This window comes from Rattus norvegicus, chromosome 2 (assembly GCF_036323735.1).
Source record: "Rattus norvegicus strain BN/NHsdMcwi chromosome 2, GRCr8, whole genome shotgun sequence".
NCBI classification, from domain to species: Eukaryota; Metazoa; Chordata; class Mammalia; order Rodentia; family Muridae; genus Rattus; species Rattus norvegicus.
This window is the reverse complement of record NC_086020.1, coordinates 194,918,633-194,933,496: the sequence shown is the minus strand read 5'-3', so window position 1 is coordinate 194,933,496 and position 14,864 is coordinate 194,918,633. Positions and strand designations below refer to the sequence as shown.

The 14,864-nt window shown below is 44.8% G+C and overlaps 1 long non-coding RNA gene across 1 annotated transcript; it reads right to left on the bottom strand.

The window, feature by feature from the left end:
* Window positions 1-1,569: 1,569 nt before the first annotated feature.
* Window positions 1,570-4,726, bottom strand: LOC134485945 (uncharacterized). The gene is made up of 2 exons (XR_010064380.1): window positions 3,645-4,726; window positions 1,570-2,140 (listed from the first exon to the last, which is right to left on the bottom strand). It is a non-coding gene; the product is annotated as an uncharacterized LOC134485945 (long non-coding RNA).
* Between the last annotated feature and the right edge of the window lie 10,138 nt (window positions 4,727-14,864).

The following is a 14,864-nucleotide window of genomic DNA, read 5'->3' as shown; positions in this document are numbered from 1 at the left end:
AAACCCAGGGCCTTGCGCTTGCTAGGCAAGCGCTCTACCACTGAGCCAAATCCCCAACCCATCACGTAACTCTATCTAAAAATCGACAAAGCAGTCACCGTCCCCACAACGTGAATGTTCTGCTGTCCAATCACTAAGTAGAGCTCATCCCAGGGCTTCTCCAGCCCAGATGCAAACTCTTCCTCATTCCTCCTAGAAACCAGTACCAAGGGCCAAAGAACTACAGTCAGGCACCTCACCAACCACCTAACTTTCCTGATGCCAGTTTTCTACGTTGGTTATTTTTGCGTAGCTGTGACCAACGTATTTGAGAGAAAACAACATAAAGAAGAGAGGGTTGAATCTGGTCCCTCACCTCAGAAGGATTTTGAATGATTGTGGAGCAAGAGACCACCTGTCTGTGGGAACAGCTTCTTCACCTAGAGTGACCGGGGAGCAGAGAAAACTAGATCAGAATTAGTGTCAAGTAGTGTCAAAGGCCAGGCATAGTGGCCTACTTCCCCCAATCCAGATCTTAGCTTCTAAAGGATCCAAGTCTTCCAAATAGCAAAACAAGCTAGGAACGATGCGTTCAAAACAAGAACCCCAGTGGGATGGAAGCCAATGTGCAGCCCATGTTCAGAGCTGTTGTTGTCCTCCTCCTCTTCCTCCTCCTCCCCCTCTTCCTCCTCCTCTTCTTCTTCTTCCTCCTCGATCTCCTCCACCTCCTTCTTTTCTGTTTATATAAAAGAATAGGAGATGACTCAATAGACAAAACACTTGCTAAATGACCCTGAGGATCTGTATTCAGATCCACAGAGCCATGTAAAAAGTTGGAAGTGGAGCCAGCAACATGGCTAAGCAGGTTAAAGGAACTTGCTGCCAAGTCTGGGGACCAGACTTCAATCCCCATGAACCATGTAGTGCAAGGAGGGAATTGACTCCCACGAGGTGTCCTCTGACCTCCACATATACCGTGGCACATATGCACCCACACAGATAGAAAACAAATAAATACAATAATGGTAGTTTTTAAAAGCTGGATACAGTAGCACGAGTGTCTGAGTATGTTCCTTAGGGTATAACAGAGGGAGAGACAGAGCATCGCCCGGGATCACACGATTGCTAATCTGGCTAGGCAGATGTAAACCACAAGAAAGACCTTGTCTCATTGGCTCTCCGACCTCAGCGTGCATACCATAGAACACGCATTCACACACGGCAACATACACACATGCAACATTCTGGTTCTTTTTTGTTTTTTTTGTTTTTTGAAGAATTATTTATTTATTTATATGAGTACACTGTGGCTGTTATCAGACACCAGAAGAGGGCATCAGATTTCATTACAGATGGTTGTGAGCCACCATGTGGTTACTGGGATTTGAATTCAGAACCTCTGGAAGAGCAGTCAGTGCTCTTAACCACTGAGCCATCTCTCCAGCCCCTCTTCTCTGCTGCTTCCCAACCTCACCTTTGCATGAAGCAGAGAGTATCCAGTAAAGAGCTGCCTGTCCCTCCCAGTAAAGGGCATCTTTCTGCTTGTGCCTGCCCCTGTGGAGTTCGTGTTCAAGTAAATAGTCGTGAGTAGAGCCACTGTGGAATAGGTCCCTTCTTGCTTTACTTTCTCTGTTCTAGAAAGATCATCTGTGCAAGCTCGGTAAATGATATGACTAGGATTTCAATTCAGGCCTATGTGTCTGCATAGTTTCCACCCACTTTGGATGACCAGAAGTTCTTTCCCATTTTTCCTTCTGGTGGTCATGGCTCCTCCACTGCTAATGTCTCTGACTTAGTCATAAGTCATCACCCCTCCCCTGGATGGCAAAATTTCCTGGTAATGGCCTCTTGGCCTTGCTGCCTCCAGTGCTCCTCCTTCTTCTTCAGAATTATTTCTTTTTCGTATGTATATGAGTACACTATAGCACTGTAGCTGTCTTCAGACACACCAGAAAAGGGCACCAGGTCCCATTACAGATGGTTGTGAGCCACAATGTGGTTGCTGGGAATCGAACTCAGGACCTCTGGAAGAGCAGTCAGTGCTCTTTACTGCCGAGCCGTCTCTCCAGCCCCTCCAGTCCACTTCTACATCACTGTCAAAGCCTTCAGAAGCAGAAGTTGACCAGGTCCCTCTTTGTTCCATGACACAAACATCACACTGCTAAAAAAAAAAAAAAATGTTCACACCTCTCAGGTCTCAGTGCCTGCATGTCTTTCTGTCTTTCTGTCCTCGTGATCGCAGGCCCACCCCTACCTCTATACTCCAGTCCTTCTGAATCCCTACCTCAGTTTCCCAAGCTACCCTCAGGGAAGTTGTTTAATACCCTGGGTCCCATAGTTCCTCATTTGTAAAGGAAAATTTTCTACATAGGACCATGGCAGGCAGCAAATGAAAGAATGCTTTAGTGAAGCCTTGTAACTGCACCTGCTGTGCTCACACATCCTGTAAGAATGCTGGTATCACTGTAACTGTAGTTGGGACAGCCTCCTCCTCTTCATCTCAGGGCTCACCTTACTATCATCCAGTCTTTACAGACATCCAGATTAGAACAGACCTTGAGTCTGCGTGAATAAGACAGCCTTTCAGGGGAGATTCAGCTTAGTCAACCCGTCTGTCTTACTCTTCCTGTACCTGAAGACCCAGGAGTCCAAAAACTGTGTCTTACTGACTTTGTTTGTTGGCACACAGTACAACATCTGGCCCCTGGTCCGTGCTCAGGACATGGTCAGCTAGTGAGCAAGCAGGGTAGTGTGGTCGCTGATGAAGGGACTAGCTATTCAGACAGGGGATACCCACAGTCATTGCCCCGGCTGGGTTATAGATTCTTTGCACAGTGCATCAACATTTATGCTTCCCACCCCTGGAAAAGAGGCTGCTAATCTCCCGTCATTCCAACCTCCTAGCAAAGCCTCCACCCCCCACTCCCCACCCCATCCCAACATCTGGCTCAGCCTGATGAAATGATGGATTACTAAGTCCTTTCAGCATGCCCAGTTAAAGCCACTGCCCACAGCTGTTTGAATTTCATCAGAGCCTTTGGCAACCTTTCTTCCCCAGCCCCCAAAGCCCACAGCTAGAAGGGGAAATTCAGTGAACAACCATCAGATCAGCCACAGTCTGTTTGCAGCTTCTTTTTAATCCAACTATCTTCTAGTTTCCAGGCACAGATGAGGCAGATGAGAACCAGAAAGGGAGCTATACACCCAAGGTCCCCACCAATGCATACTCTCCTTCTGAGAAAAGCTGAGTTCCCTGGAGGAGATGTGTGTTAGTTACTGTGATGAAATACATAACAAAATGACTTAAGGAAGAAAGAGTTGCTTTTTGGCTTACAGTTTAAGGGAGTAACAAGGCAGCATGAGCTTAAGGCAGCTGGTCACACTGCATCCACAGTCAGGAAGCAGAGAGAAAGATGATTTGCTGAGGCTCCGCTCTCTTGCTACTTTGTATTCAGTCTGAAACATTCAGGGAGCATCTTCCCTCCTCAACCAAACCTTTGTAGAAACAGCCTCATAAACGTGGCCAGAGGTATGTTTCCAGTGTCAATCTATTCAAATGGACAATGAAGACCGACCATGACTGTCTTAGTTAGGGTTTCACTGCTGGGAACGGATACCATGACCAAGGCAACTCTCATAAGGACATTTAATTGGGGCTGGCTTACAGTTTCAGAAGTTTAGTTCATTATCATCAAGGCAGGAACATGGCGGCGTCCATGGAGGCATGGTGCAGGAAGAGCTGAGAGTTCTACATCTTCATCTGAAGGCTGCTAGCAGAATACTGGCTTCCAGGCAACTAGGACTAGGGTATTAAAGTCCACACTCACAGTGACACAACTACTCCAACAAGGTTATCCTCCTAATAATGTCACTCCCTGGGTCAAACATATACAAACCATCATAATGACTTAGTGATGGGAGTTGACATAGAAAATGAAAGCCATTTTGATTCAGGTCTGCAAATATCTCAACTCAGCTATCTGTTCTTCCAACCTGAGACCTTCAGAGGTCTCACTGATGTCCTCTATTCTTGCCCTGGTGAACCTGGGTGTCTGCATACTGTTGGCCTCAACAGAAAGATCATGACCGGGGTTGGGGATTTAGCTCAGTGGTAGAGCACTTGCCTAGCAAGCACAAGGCCCTGGGTTCGGTCTCCAGCTCCGAAAAAAAGAAAAAAGAAAAAAAAAAAAAAGAAAGAAAGATCATGACCGGGGGGGCCCATGAGATGGACATTAAAAGTGCTTGTTGCTCAAACCTGATAACCTGACTTTGATTCTTGGATCCCATGGTAGAAGAAGGACCAACTCCTGAAAGTTGCCCTTTGACCTCCAAATGCATATACAAAGAATGATATATGTATATCTTAAATTAGAAGGACCATGACTGGGGAGATGGCTCAATGGTTAAGAATCCTGGTTGTGGGGCTGGGGATTTAGCTCAGTGGTAGAGCGGTCCCCAGCTCCGAAAAAAAAGAACCAAAAAAAAAAAAAAAAAAGAATCCTGGTTGTGCTGGGAAGTGATGGTGCCCAACTTTAAGCCCAGCATTTGGGAGACAAAGGCACATGGATCTCTGAATTCAAGGCTAGCCTGGTCTATAGAACAAGTTCCAGGTCAGCCAAGGCTATACAGAGAAATTCTGCGTCTGAAAGAAAGAAAGGAGGGGGGGAGGAAGGGAAGGAAGGGGAAAAGAAAATAGGGGAGAAAAAATGAAAAAGACAAAGAATTCTGGTTGCTCTTCCAGATGACCTGGGTTCAACTCACTGCAGCACATGGTGACTCATAACTGTCTGTAACTCTAGCTCCAGGGAAATCCACGGCCTTTTCCAGGTATCAGGTATGTAAGTAGTGCACATACACGCAGCCAAAACATCTACACAAATTAGGTAGATAGATAGATAGATAGATAGATAGATAGATAGATAGACAGACAGACAGACAGACATTTTCTTAATTTAGAGGGACAATGGCTAGAAAGAGGTCAGAGTAAACTTCAGTATGGGCCCTAGTTCTATCATGATGTAGTTGTGACTTTGAAACCAACTTAGAGTCCTCTCATGTCTGGGCCTCAGATTCCTTAATAAATCAGAAGGTGGGAGTCTCAGTTGGTCCACTCTCTGCGGCTGCTGTGAATGTGGCATGACAGGACAAGGTGGACTATTTCCCATCAGCCCTACCTAAGCTGCCTTTCCCTCTCAGCATTGTGTTCCCAGCACCTGAAAAAATGCCGGGCACGAAGGAGCCACTCCTTAAAGCCTTGCCGACCAAGCCGCTTGGAAGAGCTGGGTGTGGTAGGGCAGGCCTGCACTCCCAGCACACAGGCAACCATTCCACTTTATCTGTTACTGTGATGAACAGCACCTTTACTGAAAGCAACTTGGAGGAGGGAGGGTTAACTTCATTTCACCCTTTCAGGTCACAGCCCATCACCGAGGGAGGGCAGGGCAGGAACTGAAGGAACACTGTCCGTGAAGGAGCACTGCTTACTGGCTGGCTTCCTCTGGCTTGCTCAGCTATCTTTCTGATACAGACGAGCCTACCTGCCCAGGGATGCCACCATCCACAGCACTCTGGGCCCTTCCTGCCCAAATCAATTAGCAACCAAGAAAACGTCTCACAGACATGCCCACAAGTCTTTCTAATGGAAGCAACTCCTTAACTGAAGTTTTCTCTTCCCATGTCTGTAAACTGACTGCCAGGGTTAAGGCAGAGCTACAGGAATGAAGCCTCAAGCTGGAACACCCAGAAGTGTAGGCAATCCTAGGACTGCAGGGCAGGACAGACTGCCACTTCTGCCCACGATTGCCCACATGCTTGGCCCAAGAGGAAACTGCATAGTGCCTCTGGACACAGGAATATAGGAGCAGTCAGCTGCAGGAGTTCCGCAGTCCAGATCTGCGCCCGATTCTGAACTGGTCAAACAGCTCCTTGCACACAAATCCCATGGTGGGGGAGAGTTAGACCCTCAGAAGTGCAGACACTCCTGTGAAACCAGAGGAGACTACTCTCTGCTCACATTCCCAACTCAAGAGGAAAATGCCTAGTGCCATCTGTGCCCCCTGTGCACAGGAACCTAGGAGCAGTAGGGACAGGAACCTTCCGGTTGCTGCCCTCACCGAGAGCTGAAAGCCAGCCACCAGGAGTGCCTACATGCCTGAGAGCAGAACACTCTGTTCCCATAACTGGCTGAAGAAAACAGAAAAACAGGTCTACAGGAGTGCTGACACACAGGCCCACAGGAGGGTCAAGCCACCATCAGAAACAGCAAGACAGGCTAACACCAGAGACAACCGGATGGCGAGAAGCAAGCGCAGGAACCCAAGCGATAGAAACCAAGACTACTTGCCATCATCAGAACCCAGCTCTCCCACCAAAGCAAACACTGGATATCCAAACACACTGGAAAAGCAAGATTTAGATTTAAAAATCACATTTTATCATGATGATGGAGGGCTTTAAGAAGGTCATAAATAACTCCCTTAAGGAAATGCAGGACTACACGCGTAAACAAGTAGAAGCCCTTAAAGAGGAAACACAAAAATCCCTTAAAGAACTACAGGAAAACATAACCAAACAAGAGAAGAAAATGAATAAAACCATCCAGGAGTTAAAAATAGAAATAGAAACAAACAAAAAAAATAATGAAGCCTCAGCTATATATCAAGCTTGGGACCAGGATGCTATAATTCATGATGTCCTGTCTCAAAACGACAGCAAAACCAACTCTAAAGGAATTTACCAGGCCAGGTGTGGTGGGATACATCTTTAATTCCAGTATTTTCAGCCCAGTGAAAGCTCGAAAGATGGCTCATTGGCTAAGAGCTTGGTCACTTATCCTCTTCCAGAGGATCTGGGTTCAGTTCCCAGCACGTGACTGCTCACCTCTGTGACTCTATTCCCAGGGGATCGAACACACACAGGCAGAACACCTAGGCATAAAAAATAAAAATAAAGGTTAGAAAACATTTTTTTTAAAGGGGAATGGAGAAATGGCCCAGTGGTTAAGATCTCTGGCTCTTCTCCCATAGAACTTGGGTTCAGTTCCAAGCACCCACATGGTGTCTCACAGCTGTCTGGAGAAGGGTATCTGACACTCTCACACAGACATACACACAAGCCAAACACCAATGTGTAACATAAAATATTTTTTAAGAAGATGGCTTAGCAGTAAAGCGCTTGCCACCACGCCTGACAACTTCCTGAGTTAGAGCCCCAGCATCCACAAAGTGGAAGGAGAGAACTGACTTCTGCAACTTGTCCTCTGACCTCCACATGTGCACCATGGTGTACACTCACAAAATAAAAATTTAAATGTCTAATAAATATAAGTGTCTGAGAAGGACTGGCAGTGTAGGTCAATGGTAGAACATTTGCCCATATACATGAGATCCTGGTTCAATCACCAGTACCACAAGAGGGGGAGAGAAGAGGAGGAGGAGGTGGAGAGGGACAGGGAGAGGAAGGGGATGGGGAGGATGAGGACAAGAATGAGGACAAGGAGGACAAAGAAAGAAAGGAGAGGGGAGAGATAAAAGGTCTGCACATAAACGCATCTAGGATTATCAGCAAGAAAAACAATCATGAAAAAGAATTGAATAAATGCCCACAAATTCAGGATTCTCCAAGTTCTGTCCCATGTTTCCTACAAGGGCCTTGGCCCCTAGTGTAGTATTGTTCTCTCCTAAGTGCCCATTGCAGAGTGGGTGGCTATACTGGAGGTTAAGCCTCCAGGACCTGTCATTTCTAGCCAGAGCAAGTCCTACTCCTGGAAGGTTTTCTTCAGCCTCCTTGCTGATGAGTATGGCTAAGGGTCAAGGACTTCCACCTGCTTTGTACAATCCATGCCTCATAAGCCAAGCAGTGGGCATGCCGGCTGTGGGCTGTGGTGTTTGACTCCTAACTCATCAGTAGGACTAAGCAACGACATCTGTGATCTGAGGCTCTACCTGCTGCCCAAGACAAGAGCTGCGCTCCATGGTGATCTGGGCCCTTCAAGCATCAGTTAGCAATCAAGAAAATGTTTCCCATTCAGAGCCTGCCCCACATGTGGCCCATACATATAAAACCACCAAAACTAGATAAGATTGATGAAGCTAAGAAATCCATGTTAACAGGAACCGGATATAGATCTCTCCTGAGAGACACAGCCAGAGCATGTCAAATACAGAGGTGAATGCTAGTAGCAAACCACTGAACTGAGAAGGGGACCCCTGCTGGAGAAATTAAAGAAAGGATTGAAAGAGATGAAGGGGCTTGCAACCCCTTAAGAACAACAATGCCAACCAACCAGAGCTTCCAGGGACTAAACCACTACCCAAAGACTACACATGGACAGACCCATGGCTTCAACTGTATATGTAGCAGAGGATAGCCTTGTTGGGCACCAGTGGAAGGAGAAGCCCCTGGTCCTTCCAAGGTTGGACCCTCCAGTGCAGGGGAGTATCAGGGGTGGTAAGGGGGGGATGGAAGATGGGGGAGGGAAAGGGGATAGGGAGCTTATGGACAGGAAACCTGGAAAGGGAATAACATTTCAAATGTAAGTAAAGAAATATATTAATTAATTTATTCTATATTATATATTAATAGACTATAATAGAATGAATATAATACATATTCATTCTATTAATATATTATATATGATATATATTATATTTTTTATATATTATATAAAGAAAATGTTTCACAGACATGCCCACAAGCCAGTCTGATGGACGTCTGAATGCACTGTGTGGACCCAGCCTGAAGCCCACTGCAGGCTAGAAATTGGGGTACCAGAAATCCAAGTGTCTTGTTTTGGTTTGTGTTCTCCTGGAACAGACCAGAGAGAGAGACTCGAGTGTGATCGAAAAAAGGTTTTTTTGAGAGTTAATTGTGGGAGGCCTCATTGTAGTGGGAAGTGAGTTAGAGCAAAAGAAAAATAAACTTTAATGGGGGGGAGGTTACTTGGGTGGGGACTGCATTGCCTCTGTGTGTGCAAGTGTGTTCACACACATGTGTATGTGTGAATGTGTGTGTGTGCATTTGTACACATGTGTGCATGGACTATGTGCACAGGACAACCTCAGATGTTGTTCTTCAGGCACCATCCACCTCATAGGACAGTTACTAATTGAGCTTTTTCCCACAGGTTCTGAGATGGGCATTGAACTCTAGTCCTCATGTTCATGTGGTAGGCATTTTACTGACTGAGTTTGCTCCCGGCCCCTAAAGGCATGCAATTAAGTCCACCACTGTGGGCAACTGAAGCCTCATAATACTGAATAATTTTAGAAGATGGTCTGGGGTATGCTGTGGAGTCAGCTAGGTGTAGCTTTGTGCCTGCATCCTGTCTACCCTCTTGGCATTGGCTGCAGAACCAGGGGCCTTCAGCATGCTGACACAGTCGGCTTTGCTAAGTACATTGATGTTTTTAGCAGGCAACCTTGTATATGGAGAGGTGACTGCCAAAGGCATGTCGACACAGTCTGGGTACATAAATGGCTGGCTGAGGGTCATTTTACTCAACAGAAAAGGAGCTCCCTATTTATTGGAAGCAATGAACTCTTGAGTATCAGAGACTTCTAGGCTTCACTTACAAACCCAGGGACTTACAGGTCTCGACCAGGGGTTCTCACCTTCCCAATGCTGTGACCCTTTAATACAGTTCCTCATGATGTGGTGACCCCCAATCATAAAATTATTCATTGCTACTTCATAACTATAATTCTGCTACTGTTATGAATCATAATGTAAATTTCTGATATGCAGGATATCTGATGTGACTACCAGTGGGGTCATAGCCGACAGGTTGAGCACTGCTACTCTAGCCTGTGAGAATTCAAGAATTATGGTTCCAGACTTGAACAGCCAGAGGCTCTAGGCCCTAAGAACTAGAGGCTTAATATTCCAAGTCTTCAAATCCAGAATCAGTTCTAGGTGCCCAGGCCAGAAGTGTATGTTCTGGGCTTGCCAGCTGTCCAGTCCTCAGCAGTTGCTCTTACAGTTTTGGCCTCCATGTTGGAACCTTGGCATTTAATTCCTGACGGCGCTCAAGAATGCCAGGTACAGGGGCTTGCATATCTTGCTTTTGGCTCTTCATAGAATCTCTCCTTCTTTCACCTCAGCTTTTCAGAATGGGAATTCCCAGCTGCTCTCTGAAACTCTTCAGCCGCCCTTCTCGGTGCTGCTGGGTGAGCCTGTGCTAATACCCATAGGAACCTTTTTGTTCTTTAGGCAACCAGCTTGACCCACTCTGTCCATGATAAAGACCACACAGACAATCAAAAAAATTAAACAAACAAACAAACAAAAAAACAGCCAAGAGAAGTCTTTACTGGACCCTGGGGAGCAGTTCTGGGACGAGAAGTCTGGACTGACCTAAGGAAGCAGCCCACTTGAAAAGGTGGGGAAAGAGGATTGCATGTTTGCTTGGATTGTAACTCTACCCATCAGTCTCTGTTCAATGCCTCCGTCAGTCAACACATTTCACACAGTCAGAAACATATCGTGTTGCACACATCATCGATCTTTTGTTGAAATTCTGGCCAAGTATTTCCCTCCTGTTCTAAATAAGACTAGAGCAGAGCCACCTAGAGAAGAGTCTTCCTAAGCTGCTTCAGGTTGCCTGGAGCAGTCATGACTGGAGCAGGCCTCCTGAAGTAGCAGCCATAGCTTCATCTCTGGTTTCCGGTGTCCTTCCCACTTGAATGGCGGTTCCTTAGTGTGCTTGTTGATCGTTCAGAATAGCGGGGTAGTTACTGAAGAAGGGACTGCTTAGCTGATAGATCCCAGCCCATAGCAGCTAGGCAAAGGGGAAGCATCATCAGCTGTCCTTTGAGGGGCAGTTTTTTTTTTAATAGTAAAAACCTTTGAAATGAATACTATTAAGAGACAACACTCAATTTATAACCTCTCTGATCTCTGTTAGGCAGAAGCCCTGAGGTTTCACCAGACCTCTGTGTACCTTTTACACTTCGACTCCATCTTCTTCTATGAAAGGGAGTTAACGATCCACGTCCTCAGATGGTCCTTAGTGCAGTTGAGAAAATGAAGGTTTTTATGACTTTAACATCCATGAAGGTGTATATGGTATGTGAAAGTATATAAGGTATACATGATACAATACAGAGTACTTGTTAGTTTTCTGTTGCACTAAGATACCCATGACCAAAAACTACTTAAGGAAGAAAGGATGTATTTTAAGGCATGGTTCTAAAGGGATAGTTTTAGAATTTGTTTGATTTTCAGTGTGAAATGTCTGCTATAGGTCCATGCGTTTGAACACTTGTCCTCAGCAGGTGACCTGGTTCTGGAAGATTGTGGGAACTTTAGGAGTGGAGCCTCATTGGAGGAAATGAGCCATGGGTGAGGCAGATCAGAGGTGGGACCTTGAGGTTTTGTAGCTGGACCCCACTTCCTAATCATTCTCTCTGATTCCTGACTGCAGATGTAACGTGACCGGCAGCCTCCAGGGTCTGCCCCAGTGCTCTTCTGGCCATGCCAGGCTGGATCCTCTCAAATCTTAAACCCTTCCTGCCTCAAGCTGCCTCTTGTCAGGCACTCTGTCACAGCAACAAGAAAAAAATAGCTGGGCACTCATTGCTGCGGTCCAGACACCGTCGGGATCTGAAGGGACCCAGTCAAACAGCTCCCTGCACCCAAATTCCCTGGGAGGGAGAGCTAGACCTTCAGAGGGGCAGACACGCCTGGGAAGCCAGAGGAGACTACTCTCTGCCCACATTTCTGACGCTAGAGGAAAATGCCTACGGCCATCTGGGTCCCCTGTGCACAGGGTCCCGAGTGAAGGCGGGGCAGGCCCTTCTGGTTGCTGCCCTCATGAAGAGCTGAAACCCAGATCTGAGAAGCAACTCCAGGCCCAAGACCAGAGGCAAGACCAACTTTCTTGCTCCAGGTGACCTTCCTGGTGGACTCAGTACACAGGCCCTCAGGAACAGCTGAAGACCACTGGACAGGAATGACTACATGCCTGAAAGCAGAACACTCTGTTTCCATAACTGGCTGAAAGAGAACAGGAAAACAGGTCTTGAGCACTCCTGACACACAGGCCTATAGGATGGTCTAACCACTGTCAGAAATAGCAGAACAAGGTAACATTAGAGATAATCTGATGGCGAGAGGCAAGCGCAGGAACCCAAGCAACAGAAACCAAGACTACATGGCATCATCAGAGCCCAATTCTCCCACCAAAGCAAACACTGAATATCCAAACACACCAGAAAAGCAAGATCTAGATTTAAAATAACATTGGATCATGATGATGGAGGACTTCAAGAAAGACATGAAGAACTCCCTTAGAGAAATGCAGGAAAACACAAAAAACAAGTAGAAGCCTATAGAGAGGAAATGCAAAAATCCCTGAAAGAATTACAGGAAAACACAATCAAACAGGTGAAGGAATTAAAAATGGAAATAGAAGCAATAAAGAAAGCACAAAGGGAGACAACCCTGGATATAGAAAACCAAAGGAAGAGACAAGGAGCTGTAGATACGAGCTTCACCAACAGAATACAAGAGATAGAAGAGAGAATCTCAGGAGCAGAAGATTCCATAGAAGTCATCGACTCAACTGTCAAAGATAATGTAAAATGGAAAAAGCTACTGGTCCAAAACATACAGGAAATCCAGGACACAATGAGAAGATCAAACCTAAGGATAAAAGGTATAGAACAGAGTGAAGACTCCCAACTCAAAGGACCAGCAAATATCTTCAACAAAATCATAGAAGAAAACTTCCCTAACCTAAAGAAAGAGATGCCCATAAACATACAAGAAGCCTACAGAACTCCACATAGATTGGACCAGAAAAGAAACTCCTCCCGTCACATAAAAGTCAAAACACTAAATGCACAAAACAAAGAAAGAATATTAAAAGCAGTAAGGGAAAAAGGTCAAGTAAAATATAAAGGCAGACCTATCAGAATCACACCAGACTTCTCACCAGAGACTATGAAAGCCAGAAGATCCTGGACAGATGTCATACAGACCCTAAGAGAACACAAATGCCAGCCCAGGTTACTGTATCCAACAAAACTCTCAATTAACATAGATGGAGAAACCAAGATACTCCATGACAAAACCAAATTTACACAATATCTTTCTACAAATACAGCACTACAAAGGATAATAAATGGTAAAGCCCAACACAAGGAGGCAAGCTACACCCTAGACAAAGCAAGAAACTAATCGGTTTGCAACAAAACGAAGAGAAGACAAGCACAAACATAATCTCACATCCAAACATGTATATAACAGGAAGCAACAATCACTATTCCTTAATATCTCTCAACATCAATGGACTCAATTCCCCAATAAAAAGACACAGATTAACAAACTGGATACGCAATAAGGACCCAACATTTTGCTACGTACAGGAAACACACCTCAGAGACAAAGACAGACACTGCCTCAGAGTAAAAGGCTGGAAAACAACTTTCCAAGCAAATGGTCTGAAGAAGGAAGCTGGAGTAGCCATTCTAATATCGAATAAAATCAATTTTCAACCAAAAGTCATCAAAAAAGATAAGGAAGGACACTTCATATTCATCAAAGGAAAAATCCACCAAGATGAACTCTCAATCCTAAATATCTATGCCCCAAATACAAGGGCACCTACATACATAAAAGAAACCTTACTAAAGCTCAAAGCACACATTGCACCTCACACAATAATAGTAGAAGATTTCAACACTCCACTCTCATCAATGGACAGATCATGGAAACAGAAATTAAACAGAGACATAGACAGACTAAGAGAAGTCATGAACCAAATGGACTTAACGGATATTTATAGAACATTCTATCCTAAAGCAAAAGGATATACCTTCTTCTCACCACCTCATGGTACTTTCTCCAAAATTGACCATATAATCGGTCATAAAACAGGCCTCAACAGGTACAGAAAGATAGAAATAATCCCATGCATCCTATCAGACCACCACGGGTTAAAGCAAGTCTTCAATAACAATAAGGGAAGAACGCCCACATATACATGGAAGTTGAATAATGCTCTACTCAATGATAACCTAGTCAAGGAAGAAATAAAGAAAGAAATTAAAGACTTCTTAGAATTTAATGAAAATGAAGGTACAACATACCCAAACTTATAGGACACAATGAAAGCTGTGCTAAGAGGAAAACTCATAGCTCTGAGTGCCTGAAGAAAGAAACAGGAGAGAGCATATATTAGCAGCTTGATAGCACACCTAACAGCTCTAGAACAAAAAGAAGCAAACACACCCAGGAGGAGTAGAAGGCAGGAAATAATCACACTCAGAGCTGAAATCAACCAAGTAGAAACAAAAAGCGCTATACAAAGAATCAACAGAACCAAAAGCTAGTTCTTTGAGAAAATCAACAAGATAGATAAACCCTTAGCCAGACTAAGGAGAGGACACAGAGAGTGTGTCCAAATTAACAAAATCAGAAATGAAAAGGGAGACATAACTACAGAATCAGAGGAAATTCAAAAAATCATCAGATCCTACTACAAAAGCCTATATTCAACAAACCTTGAAAATCTGCAGGAAATGGACAATTTCCTAGACAGATACCAGGTACCAAAGTTAAATCAGGAACAAATAAACCATTTAAACAACCCCATAACTCCTAAAGAAATAGAAGCAGTCATTAAAGGTCTCCCAACCAAAAAGAGCTCATGTCCAGATGGGTTCAGTGCAGAATTCAATCAGACCTTCATAGAAGGCCTCATACCAATACTATCCAAACTATTCCACAAAATTGAAACAGATAGAGCACTACCAAATTCCTTCTATGAAGCTACAGTTACATCTATATAATCTCTTATATCTAAACCACACAAAGACCCAACAAAGAAAGAGAACTTCAGACCAATTTCCCTTATGAATATTGATGCAAAGATACTCAATAAA